Consider the following 27,564-nt stretch of genomic DNA (forward strand, 5'->3'; position numbering starts at 1 on the left):
CGTTTTCTTATCCGCGGTGCGGCCCTGGGGACGTCTACCCTGGCGCCGCGGTGAATTGCAGGGGAGGCCCCCCTTCTTGGACCCGTCTGGACTCTGCCTCGTCCCCCCCATTGCTGGGGGCTCTACACGGGGGTGCCACCTGAAGTGGGGGGATCAGCTCACTGCCCCTGAGCCCACAAAGAGCTAATTTGTGGCACGGCCTCTCCATACATCAACTTCCCTGGAACAGAGGAACGCCCCGCCGAGCACCAAGGGCGGGGGAAGAGGTCCCCGGGCGCCCCTCCCACGGGTCTCTGGCAGCTCTGCCTGGCCCCCCGTGGCCCCTCCCTCCCTGGATCGGGTCGGAGAAGACTGCTGGAGGCAACCCAGATGTCCCTGCCGCTGGGCGGGATCCACGGCCTGCACCAACAGCTTCCTACAGTGAAGTGCCAGCACCAGGGGGCGGGTCGGGGGGCACGCAGGGTGAGGACTGTTTCACTTGGAATGCCCCCGCTGGGAGCACTCTCCTTGGAACAATATGCAAACTTGTCAGAACCCCGGAAGGCCCCCCCCCTCACCCAGCGTAGCACCCTGGCAAGCCCTCTCTAACACGAGGTAGGAGGCAGCACTACACCACGGGACCCACCGCTTGGCCCTCCTGCCAATTAGACTCTCTGGGGGCCGTCACCTCCTTCACTCTCACCCCTGGGGAGCCTACCTAAGCACTGAAGCCTACTAGAACTCCCTGCTTCCCAGGAGGTTGCCCGCACCCGCTATCCTGGATCAAGTCACCAGGCTGTAACCCCACGGCCATGCAGTGGCCCGCTCTCGCACGGCCAGCCGGGTCGCAGTATTAACAAGCTATTCACGCACTCAACTCTCCTGCAGCCTGTCAGCGTCATCACCTACATGAGTTGCCGGCACCCCACATCAGGGCTTAAATTGCCTCCCTCCAACCGCTGGTTCACTCCGGAGGTCTTGCCTCGATCTCTATAGCAGAACACTGACAGTGAGCTCGATCACACGTGTACTGAATCCAGTGCCCATCCAGTGCTTTCAAGCGGGCCTTTACTCCCTACTCCAGTTGACCCAGAAGGGGTCTTTGGCCAGTCCCAGATTGAGAGTGACTCAGCACTGTAAAGGAACCCAGCACTCCACAGCTCCCTGACAGGGGGCGAGAACATTTACTAACACTGGGAGGACAAGTAATATTCGCAAGCCTCTTCAACGCATACCCACCTCTTTTCTGTGTTCTGACAGGCTCAGAGTCCCCCATCTGTATGTGGGATAGGAGTGGGATCTTTTGGCACTAAAACACGTCTCCTACGCCAGCCACCCCAACTGAGTGATCCGTGCTCCCGAAGACAAGAGGGGTATCGGTTTAGACTCCCGGCCTTCTCCCTCTGGTGTGTAGCGAGGGCCCCCACGGGTTCTTCCCGAGTGGGGCCTCCCGAGACCCGTAACAGGGCTGTTGGCCGGGCTATCTCCCGATGGACTGGGCCCATTCTCTCCAAAGGTTCTGTCACTCCCAGCCCTTCACCACAGAGGAGAGCAGTATGCCAGCCTACGCGCAATCGGAAACAATGGATGCCCAATCAGTGAATAGGAACATGACAGCGCTACTGGAGGAGATGTGTGGCTTTAGGGTGGACATCAGCAAACGATTGAACTCCCTAGACAAAAAGGTGGACTCGGCTGACAACCGCGTCCAAGCCCTAGAGACAAACCAGACCACAATCAACCTCTTGGAGACCCAGCTGGACATAGGCTTGTCAGAACTGGAGAGGAGGGAGGAGAAGTGCACCCTAAAACTAGATGACTTGGAAAGTAGAGAGCATCGTAGCAACCTGAGGTTCTCGGGAGTCCCGGAAAGAGAAGGAGAAACACAGGCGGACACAGGCGGACATCATAAGGATCGTCAATGGGGTGGTCAACAAGCTATTTGACGGATCCTCTACCAACAAACCTACCAGAGACAGGGCTCACAGAGCAGGGGCCCCCACTAGAGGCCCCAGATCAATCCTTGTGAGATTCCATTACTTCTCGGAAAAGAATAAGATTGTGGAGTTGACTCTGAAGAAAGGCCCGATTGACTTGGAAGGTGCGCAGGTCACAATCTATCAAGATCTCTCGGCCCTCAACCTGGCGCGTCGTCGACTATGTGGCCCCCTAGCGAAATGGCTCCAGTCAAAGGGTGTCAGATACAGATGGGGCCATCATTTTTCGCCTCTCCTTCGAGTTTGACGGCTACAAATATTCTTTGGTTCCAGAGGACGACATTCAAAGGGTGACCGAGGAATTGTTGGGGGATTCCCCCTCGGAGTCACTCGAGAAGGCAAAGGGGGAGAGACCTCAGAGGCCTGAAAATCCAATGGCTTCTCGGAAAGGCGCTGTGTCTGCGGCAATAGAACATTTAGGAGGGTGACACCAGCCTCCCCCAAGCCTACAGCTGACTGACCACAACCTTTTCGCACATTGGAGCATAACATTGCGTGGAAAAGCTAATCTGCTGGCTGGCCCTGGGGGTATGGGGGGAGTTGGTCTATAATGTTGTTCTCTGTGCTGGGGTGGTGGAGGGGCTCAGTGATGTGGTGTGTATCTTACTCTCAGACCCGGTGGAGGTAAACCCTGGTGACCTGGTTAGATGGCATCTCCTATGTCGCAGGCTATCCAGGTGTTTGGGGTGGACGGGGGGGTTAAAGTTGCGGGTTTGGTTTTGGTTTATTTTGGGGTGTTGCAATTGGTTTTTGGGTCTGGGGCATTGGTGGCCTGGTTGGACGGCAATGGGTTTTCTTCCCTTGACTCCACGGAGTGGGGACCTAGTCCCTTTTTTTTCTTGGAAAGGGATTTTATTGCACCAAGTCGGCAGGGGGTCCTGGAATACAGGAGCTCCCCTGGTCGGAAGCTGAGAAAGCGCTGTCCCCCTGATCGCTGACTCAGTTCAATCTCTGATGCTGGGTTCATTGAATGTCCGGGGTTTGAATTCCCCCCATAAAAGATCCCTGGTGGTCTAAGAATTTAACAGGTTGAAGCTTCAATTTTTATTCCTTAAAGAAACGCACTGGGCAAGAGGTTGGGAAATGGCTCTCAGATCCAAGACGATACAGGAAGTTTTCCATGCTTCGTGCTAGGCTAAGAAAAAGGGAGTAGCAATAGTTGTGTCTCCCAAAGCTCACTTTGTAGCTTGTGCCCACCATAAGGACCCAGAGGGTCATTTTGTTATGGTCAAGGGGGATATTATGGGCACCAAGATTACACTGGTGTCGATCTATGGCCCAAATGAAGCGCACAACCAATTCTGGGAAGAGACAAAAACAAAAATCATGGCATTCACTGAAGGGGTCCTCCTTGTGGGCGGGGACTTTAATATGGTGCTCTACCCCGAGCAAGATAGGAAGTCTGAACGCCCTTACACAAACACACAAACACAGAGGAGGATGGTCACATCCTTTCATAATACAAACAATGAACTGGGCCTTTCAGACTCCAACTCTACACGGCAGGGATGTGACTCCTCATTTATGTTTTTCTCCAGGTTTCACTCTTCTATTTCCAGGATTGATTATGTCCCAGTTGACAAATCACTTAGAGAGAGAATATCCGGCTTCTGGGTGGAGGTGGTCCTGTGGTCGGATCACAACCTTGTCAGAGTCCAAACTGGGATGCCACCGTCTTCATCGGGGGGCTCGGGGTGGTCGTGCAATGACCTCTTGTTGCGCAACAAAGAACTGAGCTAAGACTTACTAGCAGCCACAAAAGAGTACTTTGCTATTAATGACAATGGGGAGGTGGGGGAAGCCGCCGTCTGGGACGCTTTTAAAGCCACAATTAGAGGGGTTCTCATCAGATTGGGGGCAAGAAGGAAGTGGGAAAGAGACAGGGAAGAGAAGATCCTTAGGGACAAGATAGAGGCCATCCAACCAGGGGCAAACATAGATCCTAGATGCTCCCGGGTAAATGGGCGGAACTTCAACAGCTCAAGGCAAAACTAGCTGCTCTTTTGGTGGGCCAAACCGAGAGAAAACTGGCCTTTTTAAAGCAAAAATATATGGAGAAGGGGGAAAAGGTGGATAAGATTCTCTCCTGGAAATTACTGGAACTTAAAAACAGTGGGAGAGTTTATTCATTGCAGCCACCAGGAAGTGATAAATGTCTAGACGACTCGGGGATAGCAGAGCTATTTTGCCAATATTATGGGCGCCTCTATACTTGGAATATGCAGGGGACGGGTCTGATGCTGGCGTTTTCATGGAGTCTCTCCCAATCCCCTTCTGTCCCTGGTCCACGGGGACCAAGTTGGATTCATCCCGGGCAGACAGGGGTCAGATAACATTAGAAAGACGCTTGATCTTATTCATGAATCATCAAGTAAGAACGTCGAAGCCTTCCTTCTCGCAGTAGACTCGGAAAAGGTCTTTGATCGGGTCGAATGGCCATACATGGGCATGTTCTTGCGAAAGATGGGCCTGGGCAAAACATTCTGTGGGTGGATCGCCTCTCGGTACAACGGTTCTACCGCTAGAGTAGCTGTGAATGGTACGGTTTAGGCTCTGGTCCACCTCTCCAGGGGGACTCGGCAGGGATGCCCTATTTGCCCCCTCCTTTATGCTTTTGCAATGGAGCCCCTCACTATAGCGATAAGGCAGCACCAGGTGATTACGGGGGTCAGGTCGGGGATTTAGACTTTAGACTCTAAACTTTTTGCGGACGATATCCTGGCCTTCCTAACCAATTTAAATGTGTCACTCCCCAATCTCCTAGACCTGATACACACCTTCGGTATCTTCTCAGGTTCAGGGTCAAAGTCTTGTTTAATGCCAATGGGGGAGTGTGACCCTGACACCGGGGGGAGGGAGACATCATGGAGTATGAGAATTGAACTTAATGCTAGCCCCTACCATGGAACACTCATTCCAAGGAATCTGGGAACCCTCTTCGAACTGAATTTTTCCCCGATCCTCGTCAAGATAAAAGCAGACCTGGCCCGATGGGCTCCCCTGACCCTGTTGTGGTTCAACCGCATGGTATCCATTAAAATGAATATCCCTCCCCGTCTCCTATCTCTTTACGTCCCTTCCGATTACGATCCCAGAGGCTTATCTCAGGTCCCACCGATTTATATGAAAGGGCAAAAAAACGAGGATGTGTCATGCAACCTTGACTCTCCCAAGGTCCCCAGATTTTCACCTATACCACAAGGCGCGCCAGTTTAGGGTAATGTTGGAACACATGAAAGGTGATATGCGCACCTATTGGTCCTATAGTGAGGATTCTCACACACACCCTAGGAAAGTCAGAGACTTTTATAGTCCCCTTACAAAGACCTCCCGAGCCACGTGAAAACTCACCCAACATTATCAGTCTTATGGGCTCTATGGAAACGTACCAGAGAGAACTTGGCCCTTTCTTCCAGGCCCTCTCCCCCTGTCCTCTCTGTGGGGTCCTCCCCTTGATCTGTGTAACAAAGGTTTACGTAACATGCAACAGTGTTCGGACATGGGCCTTGAACAGGCCGCCCAACTCTTCCACCAGAACAGCTTCATTGAGTATGATAGCTTAGCCGCGGCTATGGGGGATAGCCCGATGTCCATCTTTGATTATCTTCACGTTAAAGGTTTCTTAACCAGTCCCCGATGGAATGACGACCTTGCTCGCCCCCTTTAGCCCCTTGAGAAGGTAATTGTAGAATCCTCTTTGAGGAAGGGATCCCTGTCTAGGATGTATGGGGACCTGATCACGGCGCAGCTGCAAGGTAGGCAAGGATTCAAGCAATTTGGGTAAGATAAACTTTGGATGGTGATAGAAGACCCTACCTGGGCTAAAATCTATGGGGTCCTCTTCTCAGGTACGCTGTACACCTCAGCGATGGAGCATAACTTCAAGATCCTCCACGCATGGCAACTCCCCCGGTCAAACTGTCAAAAATGTTTCCCAGTGTCTATCCCTTTTGTCCCAGGGATTGTGGGCAACAGGGGACGTGGTATCATCTGTGGTGGGAGTGCCAGTATGTACGAATCTATTGGTCAGAACTGTTGAGCTGGATCAAGGACATTATGGGCATCTCCCTTGAGCAGCATCCTCTTGGGCTCGTTTTTGGCATCCCATCTCATGACACGGACTCGGGTGCCTTCCCGAAGGTGATCCAAGGCATGCTGAGGGCTGGGAGACTTGCCCTTGCCAAGAATTGGAAGAATAAAAAAGTACCTTCAAAGTCAGAGTGGCTTTCCAAATGGTGGGCAATTTTCACATATGAGAAGTTGTCGGCGCTGGCCCACGACACAATGTAAGCGTTCTTATTGGTTTGGACATTGTTGCTGCTCCACGAGGACTGCAGTGCTCTGAGTTTTTGACCGCTTCCCCCACTGTGAGGCCCCAATCCTACTGCCTGTGCCAAATTATGAGCTCTGCCACCCGGTTCATTCATATCTCGTGGACCCAATGGGCCTCATTCCGAGTATGGCGGTAAGGGATAGCGGCCACCGCTAACGAGAGCGGTGGCGGTAATCCCTTACCGCCATACTCCGAGTTCCCTTTGCGCCATGGAGGTTTTAACACCTGCTTTTAGCAGGTGTTAAAAACCATGGCGCTAAGGGACCTTGATGTTAATTACGCCACCGTAATTTACGGTGGCGTAATTAACGCCTTCCCCACTCCCATTATGCCCTATGGGGCAAAAATGGGAATGGGGAAGGGTAAATGGGGAAGGGTAAATTACCGCCACCCTTGGAATGGGGCGGTAATTCCGCCATCCACCAAGGCGCTGCCGGTCCGGGTACGGCGTCAACCAAGGCGTTAATAGCGCCATTGGTTAGCGCCGTACTCGGAATGAGGCCCAATGTGTCAGACTACATTTACTATTCGATCCCCAAATCTTGTTTGCTCTTGTCCCAATCCTGTGTATGTACATGAGTAGTCTTCATGCAGGGGGTGGGAGAGGGTGGGGTTACCGTAGATGTTTTCTTTGTGGATGTGTTTTTGCAAATGCAATTTGTTGACTTGTTCTATGCAAAATGTTTAATAAAAAGTAAATGGAGAAAAAAAATGTCCAAATCGAGGTCTCCCATTCAGTCAGCTGCCATCCACCTATCATAGAATCAGAGATTGTTAGGAAGGTTTTTCAAAGTCACTACATGAGACAGGATTTAGGAAAGCCAACTTAGAGTTAGCAAGATTACTTGCAACCTATCATATGGCATAACTTGAGCAGGTGTAACTTGAGCAGGACAGGTGGCTGGTTGAGCCCAGCAGTCAGAGGGAGGAAGGCAGCTTGCAGAGCTCTTCCATGCCAATTAGAAGAGCGGGGTACGTGACTCGATGGTGTTGCCTGAGCCAATGTTGGTTTCCGGCATCACTCAATTATCTTCTTCTTCAGGCTTTCTCAGCTCCAGTTGTCGGCTTGGGTTCGGGGTCCTGCTTGTCTCCTTACATTCAGAATCTGGGCCGTTAGCGAACCCAACCCTGCAGTAAGGACACTTGTAACTGTCAAACTTATAGGTAGCTGTCCAGTATAAGACAACCGGCCTCCCAGAATCTGCGCAACAATCAACGATCTTTGAGCACTTTCTTTCTTTTAGGCTGTCCATTTACACAATTGAAAAACATACAGAGTTATTTCACCAAAGGGGTAACTAGGTCTGCTGCAAGTGCTGAACTATTTAGTCAACTCTCAAGGCCTGAAAAGTAGTATGCATACCTCCAGCCAGACCATTAGCTTTGAATGCTGGTTTTACTTATATATCCTTTTCTTTCTTTTTATATTGGTTTTCTGGAGACATCTACACAGGAGGACCCGGCAGTCCTACTCTTTGGAGGCACCCTCACCCGTCTGCCAGGTCCTCTTTTGTCTCCTCCATCTGGACTCGGTAAAGCCTCCCTGGTGTCGTCAACACTTTCTCAGCTCCTTATTCTTTTACCTGGTCCTCTCTGTTAATTGCAGGTGTTTGCCATTTGTTTTTGTTTGTTTGTTTGTTTATTAATTTGTATGGCGCACCAAACCCAAAGGTAGCTGGGCGCAACAGAGAACAGAATACATGGATACTTTAAGCTTAGTTACAAAGTAAGGCGCAAAGGTACATGAAAAGCATTTACAAGTAAATAATTGAACAAATCTAGAGGGAGAATAAACATATATACAAACATAGAAGGTTAGGGTCAGGATGGTGTTCAGTGACTGAAGTAATTCATGGTTAGTCCTGAGGGTCGTTGGAGTGTAACCATTTAAGAATATTACGTCTGAAACTGTAGTAGGATTGATCTATTCTGATGTCAAGTGGGAGTGTGTTCCAGTACTGGGCCGCCTTAACCGGGAAACTACTACCTCCTGGTTTTTTTTAACCTGAATCTGGGTGTCTGTAGACAGTAGGCATTTGCAGCTCTGGTAGGGTGAGTTGATGTTCGTCTCACTATTCTTTCTGCAAGGTAGGGGGGAGCTGCATTATTGAGGCATTTGCAGGTTAGTGTGGCTGTTTTTATAGAGATCCTATCGCTAATTTTTAGCCACTGTTGTTCTCTTCTTGTAATAGAAATGTGTTCTCTAGTAGGTATGTTAAGGGCAGTTCTAAGGGCCTTATTTTGCACGATTATCATTTTGTCAATGATGTATTTGTTGGCTCCCAAATACAGTACATTGCAGTAGTCAAGTTTGGAGAGTATTAAGTCGTTGGTGAGGATGATACAGCGTGCTTGTGTTAGGAAAGCTCGGCATGCCCTAATGAGCTTGCAAGTATAGGAGGTGGAAGATGCTAGGGAATGTACTTGTTTCTGCAACATCAGGGTGGAGTCAAGGTGAAAGCCTAATGTTTTCACTACTTTGGCTACTGTAATTATATTGCCGTCAATGTTGAATGCAGAGTAGTTGGGGCTGAGTTTCTTTAGGTTGGCAGCAGAACCGAGGAGCAGGATTTCGGTTTTGTCATCATTCAGGCAGAGGCCATGAGTGGCCATCCATGCCTGAATGATGAGGTATATTTCATTTAAAAAGGCCGTATCAGAGACACATTTGCCTGAAAGGGGAATGAGGATCTGGGTGTCATCTGCTTAATACGTGTAGGTGACACCCAGTCTGTCCAATTTGTCAAATAGGGGCTTGGTAAATATACTGTACATAGTCGGCGAGAGGCAGGATCCTTGGGGTACATGGTAGACTATTTTGATGGGGTCTGCTGATGCCGCTTTGTAGAAGACTCTCATTGTTCAGTTGTCCAAAAAATGATTTTATTTGTTGGCTCACAGAGACCCTTGTACACCCAACGTCAAGGTTGAGGCTAACCAATTATTTCCTTCTCCACATGACCCAGAGCACCGAGTAACTACTCTTCTGGGTGGGGACTTTGTGTCCGGCAGCACCAGCAGAGCTTCATTTCATCAGCATCAGAACAGAAGCAGGAATACTGCCCACTTATTCTCCTCCATGTCTGGCCCTATCCAGTTTCGGGCTTCCGGAATGTTCTGATATGCTTCAGAGCTCTATGAGTGGGCTCTTAGAAACATGATGACTGACATGACTGTCTGAGGACTGTCAAGTAGTCCCTTTCACAGGCTTCTTATGCTGTTCAGGTGCAATGGCCAGCCCCTAAGATTCTCACTCACTGCTTACGTTTTTGGCAATTGTCCTCTAGTTCAAATTTTAATAGGGTTTAACTCCAGAATAAAAATGCCCAGAGTGGGTCGCTTTAAATAAGACAGCCAGGGAACCACAGACTAATAGGGCATTACTTGTGCAGACAAGCTGCAGTCTGGACTTCCTACATTCTCCTGCTGCCTGCGCTCCTGTGCTGAGTCAGGTCTTCTATGCTCGAACCATTGTCTGAGCCGTGTACTCATACATCCTGCTATTGACTACCAGGGACTCCGGCCTTGGGTCTGGAAGCTGCTGCCACCTGGACAGGTGTTGGGACACCTAGATCCCACCTCATCTGCTCCTTGTGGCATCCCGGGTTGTCCCCAGCCGCAATCACTGTGCTGGGAGAGTTTTCTAATGGCCTACAACCGTTCTTTGTCCACCAAGCCGCTGGGATCTATCTTCATTGGTTTCTTCATCCTCCGAATGTCTTCCTCGCAAGATTTGTCACTCATGGCTCATAGGCCGTTGTTGTGCGAAGATCGTTTAATCTTAGTTGAATTCATTTCGGCTGACATTGGTTGAGGATTCAAGCCCTTGGCACCAGATTCCTGAAAACCACATCACTGAAGAAGTCTGCACTTACCTGGGTTGTTTCGCTGTGCTGGAGCTGTTTTTTCAGAAGCTGCCGCTGCTGCTAGGAGTACTTATCTCTGGGCCTTGGGGTGGGCACGTATTCTTTATGCTTGCCACCAGGGGTCCCTCTAGTACGTGACTGAGATTCTTTGGAGATCAGTTTCAATCACATTTCCTGGTTTGCCGCAACTTCTCCTTCGTCTTCCAGTTGTTCAGCCCACCTGTGGATCTTGTAGTTAGGGTCTTCTCTAGTCCTCTCTAGCGTTACTTGCTTTGGAATCCACACTTGTGGGGTAAAACAGAGGGTTCCTTAATGTCCCACACACAAGTGGATAGCCCCCTGTGACTTCTGTGGCACTTTCTACTCACCCTGGAACCTTCATAAAGTGGCTTTGGAGGTACTCATTTGGACCTGGAAATGTTTACTGGGCCCACAAGTGTTTCCGGCAGTTGTAGGCCACAAACTGGAATTTTAAGACTTACCTTTAATTCTAAATGTATTATTAAAGTTCTGCTCTCCTTTTCATCCAAGTAAATAACTGTATATATTGAAGCTAATTTTGGTAACTGTGTGACTATTTTTCCCGGGAGCGAGTTGTCATGGTAACAGGGTCTAAAATGTATCCCGATTACTTGGAAGCATTGTGCTGAGCACAGAAACTGTTTTCCACCCTCTACTCCGGTTTAGAATTGGGACTTGTGCATTCAGATTATTTTAATGCTATGCCCTATAAGGTCAGAAGTCATGGGCTTTGTTGGTGTTGGCCTTACAGGCCTTTAGGACTATTTCACATTTTCACATTTGGTTTGAAATGTCTGGCTCCCTTTTCTTCCTACCCCCTGCGTATATGTATTGGGTGCTGACCGCCTGGGTCTAGGACCAGCCATATATAACAAAGCTGGGCTGTGTCTTTAGGACGCTGTACTAATGTGTACAGGCCATAGGCCATTTGTCTCCAGCTTTGTTAGACTGTCTGGTCCCTTATTCCCCGTGGTCATTGTCTTTTGGGCTCCTACCTGTTATAGTGGTCCCACATAAAGGTATTGGGGTGAGGAGAGTCCTCAAAGACATGTACTGTTTTTACAATCTATTTATCTGACCTGATAGAGCTCTATATGAGTCACATAATGAAGTATATATTCTTCAGTATATTGGTGTGGTGTATTTTCTGTAGATATGTCTGTGGACAAACTGTGCCTTTGCAATGGAAATGTGTTCCAGTGCACACCAGAAAGTTAACATCAATCTTAGTGACTAAGTAAAACTGCCCTGACACATAGGCAGTGGAAATCCAACAAGCAAAAGAAATGGTATCCAACAACAGATTCTTGAGAATCTGACTTGGCCAGACAAGATAGTTTGCTGCAAACGCTATATTGATATTTTCGGCATTTGGTCTGAGACGAGAGCTGAATTTGAGGACTTTCTAGAATTTGTTAACTCTATCCACTTGAAAATCAAATGTAGCCTAGAGGTTGGAATACCCACCCTACGCTTTCTTGAGGTTGCAGTCAGTCTTGTTGATGAAGGCTTCATTTATTCATTTATTTTGCAATTGGTATAGCGCACCGAACTTGTAGTCAACTTGGGCGCTGTTCTTGGTTATTAGAGTAGTTACGTAATTACACATATGCATGATCATAATTAATACATAGTTACATTACTATAATGTTTCAAAAACCAACTAATGTTAATAATGTTCTACATTTTAACCGCTTTCACCCTCGCTCTACGGTTGAAAGCTTACCATGTAGCCAATTCCTGAGACTTAAACAATCATTACACAACCTGATGTTTATGAAAAGGAGTGTGACACTCTAACTGACAGACATAGATCCAGGGTTTACCCTTTAGAGATTGTTTCTACAGCACCCTCTAAAGCAACCACTATCACCAGACAGGATCTACTGAAACCCAAAGTTAAGGATGCTAATATCCTGCTGTTACACATTTAAAATTTTTCGAATCGAAGTTCTCAAATTTCGAGGATTATTAGCAAGAACTGGAAATTGTTACACGTTGATCCACAATTGTCTCGGCTTTCCCCAAAGCCCCCCATGTTGGCCTTTAAAACACATCATACTTTTTTAGATAAACTGGTCCAAGCAGAACGCATGATACCTAATAGGCAAAGATTCCTAAGGAAACAGAAGACCGTGACTTTCCCATGCTTAAATTGCAGTAATTGCAATAATATAGTCAAGAGCAATTCGGTTCCACATCCCTACATGGGCCGTAAAATTGGACTGAAGGACTACGCCCACTGTAACAGATCCAATGTGGTGTATGCCATTAAGTCGCTGTGTAATTTCCTGTATGTGAGGTAAACTACTAGAAAGGCATAGGAGAGATGGATAGAACATAAGTCATATGTTCGAACACGTTATTAAAAATCCCCAGTGGCCAGACACTTTACGGAGAAGTGTCATATTACTGCCCAAATGAGATTTATCTTGTTAGAAGTGGTGATAACCTCTTGAAGAGTTGGACATCTAGCCAAGAAATGATCTCAACGAGAGATGTACTGGATTAATCTTCTTGACAGATTGGCCCCAACAGGTATGAACGAAGACTTAGGTTAACACTCTTACATTTAACCCAGTTGATAGACACTTGTCTCTTATTAAATCATTTAACTCTCACACACGCATGGACTCCTATTTCTGTACAACACCACTTTGCACTTTGACCAGATTATAATTGTTTTATGCTTTACTTTAGGTTGATTTTGCATTTTCTATCGTTCACAGTTATGTGATTTCATCTCCGTGTTACAATATTAATAGTGATTTTTCTAGATTTGATAGGATACGATCAGATATGTCATTTATAACGTGCCTGTACACAAGTGCTTCTAGGTGCGACTAAACAAGGGGGGAGACAGAGGGAGGACAAGACAAACAATCTTACTAGACATTGGGCCTCATTACAGGTCCGGCTGTCCGGAAATAACAGTGGCGGTAAACCCACCGCCACTGTTAATTCCGGACCACCCGATCCCGAGTCCTGCAGGCGGGAGGTGATGTTCCCGCCAGGTCTGACCTGTCGGGTTTAACACCGCCCGCCTGCAGGCGGACGTGGAAACACCAGCACCATCACGAGATGGTGCCGGTGTTTCCACTTCCCCATTCCCATTGAGTCCTATCGGACTCAATGGGAATGGGGATTTACCGAATTCTGTCTCCGGAATTCCCGGGACACCAGGGTCGTAATGCCCTGGTATTTCCGGGAGTCACAGAGGTGGAATGGTAATACGAGTCCGGCGGTAACCAGGCAGTTTTACCGCCTCGGTTACCGCCGGACTTGTAATGAGGCCCATTGTGTCATTCAGATCGTACAAGTGCGACAGCGCAAAAAGTGCAGGGGGAAGGGAGAGGGGGGAAAGCCAGGGAGAGGGAAAAGGGTAGTTCAATTAGGGCAGCATTGCTGAATGAGTACAGCCAGGGCTGCGTGACTCTGGGTGAGTGCAAGGAGGCAGGGTGCTGTAGAGGTTACAGTTACAGCCCATAAGTGCGCGGTAGGCCCAGAGGCAGTGCAGGGGAGACTGATCATGGAGAAGTCTGGTACCCAGTGAGAATCTGGGGTAGCCAAGCAACCAATCGATGCAGCAGACAGGTAGGTCAGCAGGGGAGAGAGAGAAAGCAGAAGAGAAAAGGAAGGCCTTGAGCAGCTTCCGGAACTTCAGGTGGTCCGGCTCAAGCCTTCCTTTTCTCGGTTATCCTTTCATGCTCCTATAAAATATTGTGTTCATGTTAGACCTTTTCTTTTATATCATGGGACATGATTGTATCATTATGTATTTTTATCATTTGATCAAGTTTATGAATATTTAGGTCAATATTATGTTGTATATATATGCACTGTACATAGATTGAAAGTGGGGCACATATACATGTCCTATACTACTTCTAGGAGAATTTGTGCTATCTTCGTCCACAGGGGAGTTCCCTCTTGGATCATCCTTTTTTTCTAACCACCTTTAGTGTATGAAACTATGATGACATCACTGCGCTTTTGGATGATGACATCATCACATCATGCTGTTTTGTCAGCATTCTTTGTGTACATACTTACCTATCAGTTTACGGATGTTCTTTCATGCCGTACACTTGATTGTAGGTTATTTCTGCTTTTCAACTTATGCTTAGTTGCACTACTACAGAGGATCTTTACACTACCCATTTCTCATTTTTTCAATGCATTAATTGGCTGCAATACCCTTTCCTTTACCCCCTGCTTTTCTAACCTTTTTTAGTGCACAGTACTACAATGACATCACAGTTCTTCCATGTGATGAAGTCATCACATAATGCCGATTTGTCGGCCATCTTTGCTTATATATTTACCTCTCGGTTAATGGATGTACTTTCTTGCCATACACTTGCATGTTGGGAACTACTGCTTCACAACTCCTGTTGAGTCACACTACTAGCAATGGTTTATTTTCTTCTCATACCGCCCTTTTTTATTGGTGATCAATAGTCGCATTACCCTTTTCCTTATTGCTCGTTTCTCTATTTGTTAGCAACACGGATGCGATTAGATTACCAAGTACTTTGTGAATTTGTTCTAAAAGTTTCTTCAACACTTCAGGTACTGTCGAACACTTTGCTCTCTTTTATTTCACTTCGGTTCCCCAATGGAGAATACCAATCTGATGTTTTCCATCTATTTATTTCTTCTGTTCAAAGACTCCAACACTGTTTTAAAGTGTGTTACAGTTATTTGGCTATTTCTAAGCCCCTAACATTGGGTAATTTATGGAATAACTTCTATGTGTAACATGAGCGAATATATTTAATACATGACAATTTTGATGAACTACATTAAGATTATTGCATGGCACGCATGTTTCTCTTGGACCATACTTTTATGGTTGACTGTTCATGAAATGTCTCAGAGTTCTCTTTGAAACACTCTTTGGACTAATCTCTTTGATTATAACTTTGATACCGCTTTGGGATAAAATGTGTGATACCGCTTATTTTCTGTTGTTTGAGAGATGTAAATGGCTAACTCCTGATGAAGGGAACCTTCTTCCCGAAACACGTTGAGTTTCTGTTTTTCAAAAATAAAACAGACAAATGTTATGATTAGTTTAATGTCCTTGACTCACTGAAGACTCTACAACCGCTGTATAATTTAACTTTCCTCCTCTTAAATCATTCTGTGAATTGTTATTAAGGTGTATACACAATTTATTTTCTGAATGGTTTTGACCAGTAATTAGGTGTGCAGTGGAAATGGGTATCCCTATTGTTGGAAACCATTTATTTTGCTAATTGTGCCTTTTTGGCAGCCTGCTAACCATACCTAAGAGTTAAGTCTTGTCACTCTGTCCACGTTACCTACCTTCAATAAGGGCATGGCTTCCCTTTCTTGTCGGGTGTGTTAGACTTCCATTAAGGTCAGTGGTTGTTGATCCCTCAACAGAGGGATGTACAAAGCTACCTTCCCTGAACTATCCATTTAAAACAATCAGACATAGAGACCAACATATTCAGGAGAAACCAAGAGAATATTAGCAAATGCTTAAATCAAGAAATGAAGTACTAAAAACAGATAAAATCCAACCTATTGCAGGATATTCTTCAGAGAATTTTGAAAGATCACAGTTATCAAAAAAATCAAACGTATTGCCCCTCGATCCAGAGTTACACCAATATCTAGAACCAAATGCAAATTTCTGTAACAGGAAATCTTGCATTATCAAGAACATTATAAGTTCTGGCTGTAGGAAAAAAAAAGATAAACAAATTCCCCACAGTGGATGCCAGAACAACCAAGAGGTTTTTATAACATTTTATAACATTTGAGAGTTGCAGTAGATGTGCCGTGGCTTTAAATAAAACCCAAGAATTTCAGAGTAAAAAATATTAGATCAGCCGTTTCACAAACTTACTAACTACCTATTCATGTAATCGGTATCTGAAATAACGATTATGTTGGCAGCACCAACAAGAGTCATTGAAAACAAACAAATGAGTAAATCTGTTCAATCAAAAACAGTAACATGAAATATTCAATTGTGCCATCCTGGTCTACTACTCACCAAAAATAATACTTAAAAATTCCACTAAAACAGATATCAGTGGGCATTAGAAAAGGGGACCAGGAACTTCCACTAAAAGGCAAGAAGTGGCACATTGGAGATATTGAACACAGATGGCGGCATTTTTCTTGTATGGCAAAATTAAATATTAAGTGTACAACATGTTGCATGCGTATTTGCTTCCCACAGACTTTTTGTTTTTCTTTTTTGTTACCACTTGTAGTTCCAGTGATATGTAATGCATTCAAGCAGGCACAGATAAACCAAAGCATAGATCAATTTGCAGGACCTAACTTGCCATGTTCAGGATAGAGATTTATATCGGATATATTATAGATTTGCACCTATGATAGTTCTCAGTAAATGACCTTTCCTAGTTTTGAAAAGAGAGATGACTTAAAATGAGTGTGTATCCATTTGGATCTCCTAAAGAAATGGGTCTGATCAGGCCCCTCGCAATCCCATTAAGAGGCAGGCCTTAATTGGCCACCAAAGCTCATGTCCAAAGATAGCACTCCATCGAGGCCAATGCGTGATCTATACGGAAACGCTCTACATGTAAAATAACTTCACAGCATGTCAAGACGACTTGTTGATTTAAATGATTAAAATTTTAACAAACCAATCTGCATATTTTTTAGATTATTCATGAACATATACTACCTTGAAATTGGTAAGAAAAACCAGTTGGTACATATATCATCTTGCTACCACTCACTAATTCTGGATGGCTTTCCCTCTGCATAATTTGTCAGTACTGAGCCATGTAAAACAACTCTAATCTCTTGAGACCATGCTATTCAAAATGATTACTCTCCCATCTCCATCATTTTTGGGTTCAAGATAGACATAAGTAAACACAGAATCTGGTGCAAAGTTTAACTGGCCTTTAATCACCATAGAAATGCATAATGTATATTTTATTTGTTGTCTGAATTTTTCATGGGGAAAGTTTTCCCAATTTATGAATCTTGTATGTACATTGCCAAATTACTGTACACCATTTAAAGAGGGACGATGCTCTGTATTAATTAGTACCGAGCAGCATAAATCACCTCTACAATTGATTAGGATCATGCTCTTCAAAACGGTGACTCCCTGAAACATGCCCTGTTGGCATTCGAGGTAAACAAGCAGAGCACCAGGTATGCATCTGTAGCTCCCACAAGCGATCTTTTCCAAAGAAAATGATCAATGCTAAACACCATTCTTTACTCTTCATTTATCAGGTTCAATGCTTGAGAATATCAACTTTCATGGCACGAGAAAGTTTTACTTTAAGCAAAAAAGAAATTTTCTGGTATGTAAATATTTTCTTAACTAAGTGCCCTGAAATATTGTTTGCCTGTACTCTATTTGAGACCAAAAATATTTGCATGCACCCTTTTCCCCTCGATATGTTAGTCTTTTTCATAAAAACAATTCAGTGAATTTATAACTGGACGGTGACTGTATATAAATCACATTGAAAAAGTTGTGCGAAAAGCGCGAAACACTTGTACGCTAAAAACGACTTCTATTATCTTTCTCTTTCTCAAATATGAAACAATTTTCTCAAAGAAAAACCACAAAAAGATCAATACTTGTTTTATCATGTACTAGCAAAAGTACCCATTCTCCAACAGCTTCTGTAGACAGACATGATAACACTCATCAATTTTTAAAAATCAAAGATCCTGTAGGTCGCTGTTCCCATTCACTTATGTGCTTTACACCCTGAAGTAAACTGCACTCAGAGTGGGTGCGTGTGGCTGGCTGGAGTAGACATTGGGGGAAGGTGAGAGTTGGTCTGTTACTGCATACTGGGACCTTTTGTGCTCTCTCCCCACCTGTCGCCTCACCCTGGCATGGTGCAGTTTGTTGCAGTGCCATTGCAGTGCCAATATTTCGGTAACCGTACATCCTAGGGCCTTGAAACTTAGTTTTCAAGGTCCTATTGGGACCTTGAGTTTTGTTCCTCGTGTCGGGACCAGTCCTTCTATGACCACATTGGTGTTTAGCTGATTTCGGGCAACTGTCTTATGTGTGAAGGTGCTGAAATCTGGGCAAAGGGGTGGGGTGTCCACATGTCGTGTAGCCAGGGTCCTAACGGGTAACTAAGCAGAATTTGGTGCAAATTAGGGAAACAGTGTGGAATTGTATAAGGAGCAATGCTTTGCCAAGCTGCAAACCCACAAACAAATTTTTAGTTTTGCTGGAATCGGGGGGAAAGGGGTGGGATGTCCACATGTCATGTAGCTGGTATTGTCCGGAGGGTTCTAACAGGTAATTATGCAAAATGTGTTGCAGATTGGTGATACGGTGTGGAATTGTACAAGGAACAACGCATTGCCACAAACCCAGCCACCCACAGATTTTAACTTTTATACATTTCGATAAATAAATGGTTAAACATTTGAAACAAAATTCTATTTTACAGAAATGTGTTATTATGAATACTAGTGCAAACTACGTTGTTTCGGAATTGTGTTACACCTTAGCAAGTTACAATAGGCTTTAAGAGCTATTAAGAGGTTCACAATATATGCCGATTTCCTACCAAATGCCCATGATCCATGAAAGTTTACAGAGGAAATCTACACTTTAGGGCTTTTGTTTTCGGAGTTCACCTTTTTTCTTTTGATTCCTTAAGGATATTGGTACTGTGTAGCCGAAGATTCCTTCTTATTTATTTTCTCCCAGAATTCTCAGCAAGCTGTGACAAAGCAGGCATCCTTACCTTTTGTACCGATTATGTTCCAGAAGGGGAGGCAAGCTATGACATAGCTGGCACAGCTACCTACTGTATTGTTACTGTCTTAAAATGTCGGAGCTGTGAGACGAGGTGTGAGCAGTCTACAGCACACCAGCTTTCTTTCATTCGTGTTTACTGAGTGGGAGGACCCACATAACCTGTGACCAGAGCGGAGCGGTGAGCAGAGCGGTGAGACGAGGTGTGAGCAGTCTACAGCACACCAGCACACCAGCATTCTTTTATTCGTGTTTACTGAGTGGGAGGACCCACATAACCTGTGACCAGAGCGGAGCGGTGAGAGGAACTGTCAGACGAGGTGGGAGCAGTCTACAGCACACCAGCATTCTTTCATTCGTGTTTACTGAGTGGGAGGACCCACATAACCTGTGACCAGAGCGAAGCGGTGAGCAGAGCTGTGAGAAGAGGTGTGAGCAGTCTACAGCAGTCTGTGGCAGCCGGGAAGCTGTGGAGCTGAATGGAACCGCAACAACTGAGAGAGAAGGCGGATGAAACAGAAATGCCAAAATTCAGACCAGAGGACAGGGAAGAGCGCCGCGATTGACACTGATCCCGACGCCGACGCGGATACGTCCAAAGGGCGCCAGAGAAGTAGTAAGAACCCCCAGAAGTCTTTCCAACACCAACACCAACTGGAGGTAAGAACGCGCTACCTGACTCGGACTCTGTCGACTCGACCGCTCAGCCGGTCAGTGCCTCGGGTCTGGCGCCTACTCCTTCCGGCAGTGCAGCATCTACAGGCAATGAGGCAGCCATAACATCGGACTCACAACCCAAGGAGGTTGAAGGAAGTGCACCTGCCTCCTTCAGAGCGTCCAGCTCTCCGCAGACCGCTGAGGCGAGCGAGGTTCTGGCTGGGGCTGCCAGAGGGCAGTCCCTGCAGGACTCTGTGCGGGAGCGGGAGCGTGATGAGGCAAGAGGTTCAAACCTGCCGCCGACACCCACTGGGGGCCAGGGCCCGGAATGGCAAAACATCAAAGTCGACGACGCCGAACATGCTGATCATGCCCATAAGCTGGAAAAGGCGAGTACCATCAGAGTACTAGCAGAAAGAATGAGGCAGCCACCCCCGTGCCCCACGCCCCAGAAGATCTTAATGTGGGGACAAACAGTGAAGCCGGAAAGCAGAGGGCACTAATGGCAACAAACCAAAAAAAACTAAAAAATATAACAGCCATAATCCACGCCCCACCGATAGGGGAGAAACCCCAGTGCCAGCAAAAAGAAGTAAACATCCCTACTCCTAATCACGACAAAATGATGGTTATACCTTTCGAACAGTTTCATCACAAGATTCAGAGGAAGGGGGGCAAAGCGACCATGAGCAAAGCAGCATGGACGAGGATCTGGAAGAAGCTCAGTCCAGTACGAAAGATAAGACAGTGACAATCGAGGAAAAAAAGTAAGCAAACATCAAAAAATAAACTCAACAAGCCTAATATGAAAGGAAACAGACCAAAGCACGAAACACACGATTTCAAAGCAAGCATACTGAAACCATTAACAAAAAAGCCATCAAAACTGTATAGGAAGAGGACAGTAGCCACCAAAGTTTTGCCTAATCCACTGTTGTCGTGCCCATTAAAGGATTTTTTCACAAAACATCAGAAATGCAAATTGGAAGCAGATATGGAACTATCCGGTGCAGAAATGCTGGAGGCAATCCAAGAGACACTACCCGTAAATAAATTGCGCTAAATAGACATACCGGCTGAGCTCTCCACTAGTGGCCCTGCAACAGGAATAACTCTGTGTCCGGTATCTACTACCGGAGTAACTGACAAAATCCTGATTAGTCACTTGGGCAAAGACCGCCGGAGGGCTCGACTAAAGGCAACCATACACAGACCAACCTAGTATACGAACAGAAGACCAAGAAAACCCCCTTAGTGAAGCTGTTGGCCACCTCAATCTGCCTGACCGAGCCAACTATCGCTCAGATTTATAAGCGAGGGCCATTGCAGCAGACCGGACATCGCCAATAAGGCCTTCTGATCCTGAAAGGGTCCACCTGGAAAAGAACGAACGGTATGCTTGGACAAAAGCTCATTTGAACACGGGCCAGGAACCGAAAGTACCAGCGAAAGGGGGCGGACCTGGGTCTGCCATTCCAGAGCCCTCAAGAAACAAGAAACCACCAGTCCTCGTGGCACCAGAAGTAGACCAAGAACTTAATCACTCAGACGATACACTGACCTTCGATTTGCCGCAGACAAACCGGCGGCTGGCAAACATCCACTCCTTGCCAAAGAATAGAAGACTTAGTGAAATATCTATAGCGGCACAAAAAGATTCTCCAACTAAAAAACCAGATATGTTAACGATCATGTCGGCCATTACCATTGCTTTAGCGCCGTTTTGCAAATTATACGAAACGATCAACGACTCCTTACAAGAAAATACATCTCTAATTGCCAGCATGAATACCAAATTGACATATGTAGAGGGATACATAACCGCAATGGAAGCAAGAAACACCAACCAACAGAAGATATGGGAAACAAAAGTGGCAGCTCTAGAAGAAGCGTTAGAGAGTCTACAAGCCGCGTCCAAAAGACAAACGAAGAGCATGGAGAAAAAAAAACGCAAACAACAAAACCAATCACAGACAGTGAAGTAACTGCTCATGCAGAAGTAATAAAACCAAAAGAAAAAATGACAGCGACCCATTCTTCTGAAGCCACAGTAGAACCAGAATCAGCGCGGAAACAAGTACCAACGAAAAAAAACAACCAACTATCTTGAAACTAACAGATCCAGTGGCTATAGCTAAAATCACTACCACCCATGGAGGGAACAAGCAAGGACCAAGGCTCCAAACGCAAAAAGTAGACCAAACGAAGAAGAGGCTGTCGGGGACCCACAGAGGTCCCTCAACGTGGTAGATCTGACCAGATCGCCAAGATCTGTAGATTAATTTCTGGCAACCTCAGACTTGATGACTATGACCCAACATTGGGAATCTGAATCAGGAGCATCCGAGAGTGAGGTCCCTACATTGGAGGTGGAAAAGAAAACAGTGATTTCAGATACGGTACTACAACAGTCTCGTCAGACCATAATGCAGAACAACAGGCGGCCAGTAAATAACGAAACAGCTAGAACAGCCGCGCCTAAAGAACTAAAATCGCATCATGAACGAAACAAGAAAGGTGACCAAAGTGATATTAGAGAGGGGGAAAAGGCTGATATTTCATTCAGCACAAGAAGTCCGAAAGCCTACTAAGGAGTCCAAGCCTAGGGTAAAGAAGGGCGAAAGACCGGAAGGTTCAATACGGATCTTCACATTAGAGCAAGCTGCAAACAATGAGGGACATATGGTCTTAAATAGAAAAACAGTACTAAAAATAACGAGTAAAAACCACACAGAGAAAAATGAAGACAGAGGATCTGGCACTCGTCGAAACAGACCACCGAGAGAACAAAGCAAAAGCCTACCTATATGTTAAGCCATATGCCCTCCAAGAAATTACCGCAGAAGCCTACACCTAAATTGAACATCTGGGTTTCACGTTGATGGAACTGCGAGACACTGCAACTAAAAGTGAGAATTCACAAAGAACAAAATAAGTTGATCAACCTAAACATCAATATATATGGAGAACAGAGGAGCTCTACAGAAATAAGCATAGAGGCAACAGCCCCGGACGCAAAGCCATCTACAACCATAAATCAAATACAGAACAGGAAGACAGAAGCTATCGCCAGCCCAGGTTCCAGAACGAGGACCAGAGTTACAGGGCCTATGAGAACCCTAATAGACATAAAATCTCCCCACGCTCCTGTATAACAAGATATATGCTAGATATATGCTAGATGGTCAGCAAAGTCGACAGGCAACCAGACGCCCATCAGAGGCCTCAACAGAAATAAATCACAAAACAAGCGCTGAGAATCAAAGTAGGCCAACAGATGAGAAAACGTCAATGGGTCCATGGACATGGTTTAAATCAGCACTCAACAGTAAAGGAACAAATAGCAACAAGCAGCGTCCTCAGTATCTTCACCTGCAGGATCCCAGCAAACACTGGATGTACACACTCGAGAAGTATTCACCCTGGGCTCCTGGAACACGAGAGGACACATACACTTAACGGGTGTAGGGGACGGGGACTTAGGAGAATATCACATCCTGTGCCTACAGGAAACATGGCTGGTAGAAAAGCCATCTTTGGACGGTTTCACAGTGGAAATATCACCTGCCTCGAAAGGACTACTGGGTCGCACATCATCAGGGCTTTTGACAGCAATCCAAATAGGTTCGGGATTAACAGCAATTGAAAAACTGGAGGAATCCTATGAAATGCTGACTATCCTAACATCATGGGCCCATAAACAGGCTCAGACCGAGAGTTTTTAACACAGCGAGTGATCATCAACACATATTGGAATCCACAACGAACAACAAATAAAGCTTTCTGTGCAAAAGCGGTGGATATGATCAACAAAATCTACGCCGAATATGAAAACACTGACATCATCATATGCGGCGACCTTAACGCCAAATGCGACAAGCACTCGGAGAATACCAACGGGCAATTCCCACACCACTCAGCGAAGAAAGAGGCAAGGCAAGGATGAGCCTAACTACCCCCATAATGTCACAACTCTGTTTCTGCATCAAAAAATGGAGCCTACATGGGAACGCCAAAACTCCAAAGTGACTCTTGACTATATTTTTGTAAGTCAGGGACTCGTACCTAACATACAGACTTTTCAGGTGCAAAGAACCAGCCACAGCCATCACAATCTGCTCCACGGTTCATGGCAGGGAAATCGCCTGGTAAAACAGACCTATAACTACAATGTATTACTAAACAACCAACAAACACGCCTCCGCTTGACAGTAGCAGATGTGAGGGAGATAAATGCAAAATATAATCCACTTGCAGCAAAGGAGACACCAATGCAAAAACAAGCAAGACCAAACTACCTACCATTTCTACTGGCCTACAGAGTAAAGTTGACAGGGCACAAAAACACCTGTGAACAATTCAAACATGCTTATGACAAGAGCATGGTCGAGAAAAGAAGAGGGATATGGAAACTGAAGAGAATAGCGAAAATATCAAACAGAGCGGAAGCATGGTCGACCTTTCAAATCGAATCAAAGGTATACACCAGATGGATAAAACAGCACAGATTGGCACTCTACCAACAGGATTCAGAGGAAATGTCAACAACATTAAGCATAAAAAAAGCATGTGACTTTTGGGCTCTAATCAAAAAGACATCTAATCACAGCCCTCTAATGATATCTCGAACTCAGTGTCGGAATCGAAGTGGAAAAGCTACTTCGCATCTCTCTTTGACTTCCCGCCATCTAGTACCCACACCACTGACTGGGAAACTGTATCAACATGGGCAGACGTGACAGATCCAGAGGAGATTGAAAATGTCATAGTCAAAATAAAAACCTCTAGAGCCGCTGGCCCGGACGGCCTCACTAACCTCGACTTGAAGCAATTCCCAAGTGAATGGGCAGCTGTAATAAGCTACATTTTTGAACACTGTGGAAAAGTAAAAATGATCCCCGAGTCCTGGCAGAAAGCCATAGTCGTCCCGATCTACAAAAAAGGAAGTAGAGAAGACCCGGTGAGCTATAGACCAATCGCACTCCTAGACATTATTGGTAAAATCTATGCAAATCTTTTGCTGGCAACATTCCGGCAATGGGCCAGAAACGCGCCATGCGCAGACGACTTTCAAATGGGCTTCAAGAAAAATGGAAGCACAGCTGTGAACATCTTGCTGTTGAACATCTTAAAGTCAAAAGTCAGGGCAGGATCTTCTAAAGTTTACCTGGCTTTTGTCGATTTATCTAACGCCTTCGAAAAAGTTCACAGAAAAAACTATGGTCAAAACTGGAAGCCTGGGACTGTCCTAATTCAATCCTGGACCCGGTGATCGCTCTGCATTCAAACACAAAGATATGTGTACGACTGAACCGCCAAGGGACCCTGTCAGGGGAAATACTGTCTAACCGAGGAGTGAAACAAGGATGCCCTCTAGCCCCGGTTCTCTTTACCACCTTTCTAGGAGATTATCAATACTCTGAAGCAAAGATAAGAGCATTCCCCCTCAAAATCGGAAAAACAACAATTTCAAGAATCTTATATGCTGATGACCTGATTTTAATAGACCAAACCCAAATTGGCCTACAGCGCAAATTAACCAATCTGGTACGGTACATTGAAGAAAACAACTTGGAAATTAACAAAAACAAAAACAAAAATTCTGGTCATGGATAAAACAAAGGCAAAGATCACGAAAAGTAATCAGACAGAAAATACGATCCAGAATTGGTTCCTTGAAAAAACCAAACTTCAAATAGTGTCCCACTTCAAATATCTAGGAGTGATCCTTGATGGCTCTGCCCAAGAAATCACGATGCAGAAGACGTTATGGGAAAAAGCAAAGCAGTTAACCGCCCAAACAAGATCAATTGATATCAAATTCAGAAGATTCTCGCTGCTTCCATCCATTCAATTCTACAAGACGAAAGTAGTGCCTTTGCTCATTTATGGAATGGACGCGACCCTAAACATGCCCACCTCAATATGGACAAAACTAGAAGGCCTGTTATGGAAGGCAGTGTTGACAGTCCCCAAATCGACATCCATGGCAGCAATTAGGCGCGAGTTGGGCCTCCTATACTTAGCTGCTTCCGTAGACCAAAGTTCCATGCAACTATACAGAAAAACACTGCTAACCGATACACTACCAATCTACAAAGTGATAGCAGAAGAAATTAAAGGTGAGAAATGTAAAGCGTTAAACACATGGGTCGCCTTGCAAAAACCGAAACTGAGAGAGGTTGCATGCACAGAAGACCTGAAAAACAACCCGCAAAGGTTAAAAATAAATATGGAAAATAAAGACTGGATAGACACTGACGAGAAAGCAAAGGAGAACAAACTGCTAGCACATCTCCCTCCTACATTCAACAAAGTGAAAACCCCCCTGAACTATTGCGCTAAATTCCCAAAAAAACTGCTGCGGAAAACTTTCATGAAAGCAAGACTGAATCTCTTAATGACACACGGAATTTCGGCCATCAGATCGACTTCTGGGATAAATGAATGCCGCCTGTGTAAAAATCTGGAGTAGCCTGAAACTGTAAGACATTTGGTGATGTCATGCCCAAAAATGAGAAAATATACATCAGTGTACCTTTTGCCTCTACTTACAGGATCGCTAACTGCGGATGAAGACACGGTCTGGAATCGACTGATTTCAGGGAAGACCACAAGATGGACTTTGGCAACTGTAAAACTGCTGGACCTAGCACTGAAAAATATAATCTCATAAAAAATCGAGTGGAACCCATGCACTAGCACAACCGACTTTTTGTCTCCCCCGATTTCGCCCCATGAGCGGCACCCCCCTCTTTTGATTTCTGACCTTCGACTTTTTTTACGATATGCTGAGGACTTCAGTTCAGTTTGGTTTTGATGTTTTAACCTGCTTTCGACCTGATCTGCAAGCAATCTTGTAAAAATCGCACTTGATTAAACATAAGTAAAAAAAAAAGGTCAAGCAAGCTGTGTTACAGCAGACAGAAGTATCTTACTGTTTCAATTATTTCCGAGATCGCTCATCAAGCACGCAGATAGTAGTCAGGGTTAATGTATGCATTTTTGCTAACCATGAATGTTCAGCAATCTGTGACATAGCAGATGTGTTTTGCACTTCTTCAAGTACTTTAAAGTATAATATCCATTGATCAGATTCTGATACAAAACTTATCTAAAAATCTCAAAGCAAAGCAGCAGCAGGGCTCAAGTTGAGGGTACACGTGGGTGGACGAGTCCACCCACATTTTTCAGAGGGTGGACTCAGTCCCCCCAGCAAAAATGAGAAACATGGAGTGTCTTCTTTGAATTTATGAATTAACACCAACCTCAGGGCTCGAACCACAGTCTTTAGATTCACAGGGTAGACACTTCACCACTACACTATATAACCCAATGAAAATGAATATACAACTGAAGGTGACATGTCCCATTTCGGTACTGCATGTTCCAGGGAAAACATTGGTAAGGGTTCTTGGAGTTTAAAACATGCACACTTTTAAACGTTTTCAAAAACACTATTAGAAGAAAATATCCTCTCTTGGTTTTGTGTGTGTGTTGATTTTATGAAAGGCAAATGACATTTGTTCCGTGCAATTTGGGTGGTTATTCAAAGCCAATTCAATGAATTGTGCATATTTCACCTCGATATGCTCATTATCTGGTGAATTCGCATCCAATTGCGTTTGTTAATGAGTCCCCCCACTTCTTTTTTTTAGGGCTTGACCCCTGACTGCAGGAAGCTGCCAGTCCTGTCAGTTTGCACCTCATCACAAAGGGAGTTTTCAGTGCAATGGCTGAGGGAAGAAAGAGATTTACGAAATACTAAGCAAAAGAAGGGTAGGATTTGTAAAATGTAAATTAAGGAGCCAAAGAAAAAGATTTGGGTGCTGGACATATCTGCTTTGTACAGTTCTTACTCCTTTTAAGATGACGTGATTAGCAGCAACTGTCACTAGGATGGCAGATGTTGCAGCTAAGGTAAGAAACAGACACCAAACCAGAAACAAC

The 27,564-nt window shown here is 45.3% G+C and overlaps 1 protein-coding gene across 1 annotated transcript in view; it reads right to left on the reverse strand.

The window, feature by feature from the left end:
• Window positions 1–27,564, reverse strand: part of TGFB1I1 (transforming growth factor beta 1 induced transcript 1) — a 196,467-nt gene that overhangs the window by 12,654 nt on the left and 156,249 nt on the right. The gene's annotated exons all lie outside the window — the stretch shown is intronic.

This window comes from Ambystoma mexicanum, chromosome 3p (assembly GCF_040938575.1).
Source record: "Ambystoma mexicanum isolate Mex_15411 chromosome 3p, UKY_AmexF1_1, whole genome shotgun sequence".
Lineage (NCBI taxonomy): Eukaryota > Metazoa > Chordata > Amphibia > Caudata > Ambystomatidae > Ambystoma > Ambystoma mexicanum.